The following is a 5,344-nucleotide window of genomic DNA, read 5'->3' on the forward strand; positions in this document are numbered from 1 at the left end:
GAGAGCAGTTACTTCCTGGTAGCCACCCTTAAAACCACACCTCTGAATCCGGCCCCATTTCTTCTTATTGACTTGCAGTGAACTGAATGGTTGTGTCTGCTTGTTTCATGTCTTTGAAATTGTACATGTGACTTGATTGCCAATGATTAATAACACATCTTTAGTGTGTACATTTTTTTATTTTATTTAAGTGCTTATTTATTATTTCTTAATAAAAACTGCCCGTTCATTATCATTATGGTGCCCTTCCTAAAATCTAAAAACAAAGAATGAAGAAATTATTTACACCCACTAATGCAGTCACACACTTCTAGATTCTCTTTTCCTTCAAGTTATTTGATTTCGGCACTAGCAAACCTTCCATTGCATATTGTGAAAATCCCCATTAATGCACTCTGTTAGTTCAGTAACAAATCTGACAGTTTGTTCAGGCATGTCAAACATGTCAGGAATGTCAAGTGAATTTCAAACTACAACAAATGATTCATAGTCTAACAAAACAAATGTGTCATTCCATGAAGTACTAAGCAAACTCTCAACACCATTTCTAAAATACTTTTTAGTATCACAAAGTCTAGCTATGAAGGAAGCAGATAGATGTAGATGTAGATGTAGGTAAGTAGATGTAAATAAGTCCCCCAACCCCTTTTCCCCCTTTGTGTGCCTTTTTGTGACTTTCTCAATAATGAATAAAAAAAAACAATGCAAAATAAACCCAATGCACTTCCTCATAATAGACTGTACCTGTACATGGCAATGTGGAGCAAGAGACATCTCCTTGTTTTGACTACAATGTTGTGATGTATTTGTACTCATTTGTCTAGGTTGTCAGAAGGATACTGCAGCTCCTCTACAGCCCTGTTGTCAATCGTCCCTCGACTGTTGTAGACCAGAGTGCTGCTCAGTAACACACCCAGACAGAAGATGTTGGTGTCATGCTTTGAGTCTCCCTGAGAAAAGAGAAAGAAAATCATGGAGTTAGAAAAACTGGAGATTAATCTCAAATCATTAATCTAGTGTTTAGTGTAATCTAGTGTACAAATTAAGTAAATATGTTGCAATACATTAATCAATACACTTTTTTAAGAAAGTGCATTCACTGACTCCTATTAACAACAAACTAGCAAACTATTAATTTAATTAATGTTTTCATTCTCAAAAGCAAACAACATGCTGAATGTGACATTCTATCTTAATAAGGGTATCTCTGCTCTGAAAGTGAAAGTATTGTTGAACCATTAAAACTGCTTGTGACATTTGATGTTACTTTTATTTGTGTTTCAGTACTCTGCTTTTTACATCACCTTGTCCAGCAGCACCAGAGTGGTTCCTGCTTTAGTGGGGTGAGACACACACCTCATCCAGATGCCCTTCGTCTTGGACTCAATAGTGCTGCACAACGCAAACCATGATAATGCCACACAAAAAAACAATGCCTTAAATTTGTGTAACTGCATGATGTTTCAAACAAGCTTTTGGATGCTATCAGCGCTGCGTGTGGGGCTTAATCTGTTTGTTTTCCTGCAAGGCATTTCATCAGGTAGGACTTCCCTGTGCAGTAGAGACCCACCACCACCACTGGCTGCTGGATCTGCTGCAGGATCTGAGGGGACTTTGGCATGGTGGCCATGATGATCTCCACAACTATTTCTAAACATTTAATCTCTGGATTTTTCCCTTTGTAACGGTCTCGATATCTTTTGACCCATCCTTCACTTAATCACAACTTTATCTTTTAATTTGCCACACCGTACCAAAGGGTTTTTTGTGTATTAACGTATTTATTCAAATCAAATAAATTAACCATCGGAATATTTCCATCAACACATTTTTGTCTGTCAGAGCAGATCTACAAGGATCTATCCGTCAGAGCAGATCTTTCTCAAACGGAAGGACTATTCCAAAATATTTGTTGGGTAATTGTGCTTAAACAGTACCATTGAAGACATATCTTCCTGGTCCCACCAGGGATGTCTAAACCCCCAAAGGCTTACGTAGTCGCCTTCCTAATACAATCAATCCTGCCACCACAGGAAAACATTTAAGGGCCATACCATGAAAACCTGGCTTTTTCCATGTTTGAGTGCTATAATCGGGTCCCTGGTGAATCTACCAACAGAAAACGTGAGAAAGGACAACCCAGTAACTTTTTCTGGTAAGGCTTTCTTTTTATAATATTACATATAACATTTGAACTCTCTCTTGAGAAACTTGCATCCCCATCCAAGACGAAATCACACTGAATCACTGAAAACGCAGCCACTAGAGTACTTAGAGAGTACTAGAGTTCTTACCAGAACCAGGAAGTATGACCATATTAGCCCGGTTCTGTCAACACTGCATTGGCTCCCTATTAAACATCGTATACATTTTAAAATATTGCTGATTACTTACAAAGCACTAAATGGCTTAGCTCCGCAGTACTTGAGCGAGCTCCTAACCCATTATAGTCCTTCACGTCTATTGCGATCTCAAAATTCTGGCCAGTTGATAACACCTAGAATATCAAAATCAACTGCTGGCAGTAGATCCTTTTCCTACTTGGCACCAAAACTTTGGAACAATCTTCCTAACATTCTCCAGGAAGCAGACACAGTCTGTCAGTTCAAATCTAGACTAAAAACACATCTCTTTGGCTTAGCATACACATAACACATTATAGATTGCTATAATTCAATGTTAGGCTGCATAGTTTAGATCAGCCGGAACCGGGAACTCTTCCCATAAATCCTGATGTACTTTGTACATCATAAGAAGAATGGCGTCTACACTAATATTAGTCTCTCTGTTTATCCCGAGGTCTACCGCAAACCGCCGGATCCAGGCCATATCTAGATCTGAGGAAGGACCATCACATGGACACGACGACAACGCATCCCTGAAGTGCCAGCCTCCTCAACACTGTGAAGGCCTAATGGACACCTCAACAAACTCATCTCCATACCGGCGTGATGACTCCGATCCCTAACCAGATGAACTGGATAAATATTGTGAAAGTTCTGATCCAATCTGACTTCTGACCTATTATGCCGCCTAAATCATAATCATACACTGTTCGTTTTTTGGCCAAAGGAGGACTGGCCCCCCGACTGAGCCTGGGTTCTCCCAAGGTGTTTTTCTCCATTCTGTCACCTGATGGAGTTTTGGTTCCTTGCCACTGTCGCCTTTTTTTTCGCCTTCAATCGCCATTGGCTTTTGGCTGGCTTAGTTGGGGACATTTAACATTTAATTTTGAATTTAACAATACTATTACAACTTTACTTTCCTGTTATCTCTGTAAAGCTGCTTTGAAACTATTTGTATTGTAAAAGCGCTATATGAATAAAGGTGACTTGACTTGACTTGAATCAATCACCTGAGTACCTGAAATTCAATCAAAAATCTATATGGTTTAATGTGAACAATTATCATGCAACTATGCATGTTTGGTATCAGTTGAAATGTCTCAGTGCGACTGGTACAATGGTTTCATCCCCAAAATAGTAAACCAAAAGGTAATAAAGTTTTTAGAAGTTTAGAGATATCTTGCTTACAGAAGAGGGTGGGTCTTTCATGCGAATGCCATCCTGCCCTCAAAAGGTTTAAACTCTGGAGACCATGATTAATGCAGGTTTCTGTCGTGGTCTGAATATTCAAAGAAATGTCTCAAGAGGCTCAGGGCAATTTGTAATGAGATCAGCCCGTACTGCTGAATGTTTTTCAGACACTCAGCATTATGCGTCAGCATCCTATCTCCTGTTGTTTGTCTCCGGGCCTCTAGAGGTCACCTGTGTTCCCCTCTGCCTTAGTTCTTCCTCGTGTGTCCTTGTTAGCGTTATCCAGGTCACCTGTGCCTTGTTTCCCCTAGAGTATTTTAGCTGTGTTTTTTCCCCCTTGTTCCTCACTCGGTTTTTCAGTCTTGGCTATACGTCTCCTTCCAAGTCCTTCCAAGTCCTTCCAAGTCCTTCCAAGTCCTTCCAAGTCCTTCCAAGTCCTTCCAAGTCCTTCCAAGTCCTTCCAAGTCCTTCCAAGTCCTTCCAAGTCCTTCCAAGTCCGGTGTTCTTAATTATTTGATTTTGTTTTTCCTCCCCTCGTGGAGTTATTTTATTTCTCTCCTGTGATTGTTTGCATTATCACAACTTTTAGTAATTCCTCTTTCTGAGAACTTTTGTTGGAATTTTTTGACTTACAAAGTACCTTTTTTTTATAAATCTACTTTGCCTGGAGAATTGCCTTGAGTGTTTCGCTTGGGTCCAACTTTACCTCCTCCGTGGCTAAGTGATAGATCTCTCAACTCACCTCACCTGAGACCAGAGTTTGAGCCAGGATTGTGACAGTTATGTATACTATTTTCCTAAACAGGTAAGCATCTTTTACTCTTTACCTCAGAGCATTTGATGTTATGTACTGATCATCTTTGAATTCATTCTCTAATTGGCATGATGCTTTTACCTCACTAATAATAAATTGTTACATTTGATTTTATTCTGACTTACTCTGAAATTAATTACTTTAGTAATACTAAAATTACTATGGAAGAGCTAAAAGTAGCCGTGACTAGACTAAAGACAGGCAAATCCGCAGGGGCGGCTGGCTATACTGCTGAATGGTACAAAACCATGTTTGATCATCTGGCCCCGACTCTACTAAAGGCATTCATTTGGGTAGTACAAAAAAGGGAGAACTTACCCTCATGGAGAGAAGCAATCATTTCCGTAATTTCTAAAGAGGAAAAAGATACATCGGAATGTGGAAATTATCAGCCTATTAGTGTTCTGAATGTTGATTATAAAATATTTATCTCTATTTTAGCACGAAGACTAGAAAAGATTCTCCCGGATCTCATTAATCTGGATCAAACAGGCTTCATCTGTCAAAGGCAAGCATCTGATAATATTAGAAGGACCCTGTATGTTCTTAGCCATGTTTTCAAATCACAAAGTGGAAGCTGTTCTAGTGAATTTAGATGCGAAGAAAGCCTTGACTCCGTAAGAGGGAACTTTTTATATAAAGCATTGACAAAATTTAGATTTCACAAGAACTTTATTGAAATGATTAAGAAAATGTATGATAAACCTTGTGCAAGGATTAAAATTAATGGGGATTTATCAGATCCATTTCAATTAGAGCGAGGCAACAAGACAGGGATGCCCCATCTCTCCACTTCTATTTGCCCTATTTATTGAACCATTGAGCCAATGGATTAGGCAGAACCATTCAATTAAAGGGATAGAAATGGAGTCTGGAGAGCATAAATTAGCTTATGTATTGTTATATATAGCCAGATTCTAACATTAAATTATGATCCACCTAGACAAATTCAAGAGAATATAATTTAAAATAGGATACTAAAGCAATTAGTTAC

This window comes from Siphateles boraxobius, unplaced genomic scaffold, assembly GCF_051911475.1.
Source record: "Siphateles boraxobius isolate OS27281-9 unplaced genomic scaffold, OSU_SipBor_1 61, whole genome shotgun sequence".
NCBI classification, from domain to species: domain Eukaryota; kingdom Metazoa; phylum Chordata; class Actinopteri; order Cypriniformes; family Leuciscidae; genus Siphateles; species Siphateles boraxobius.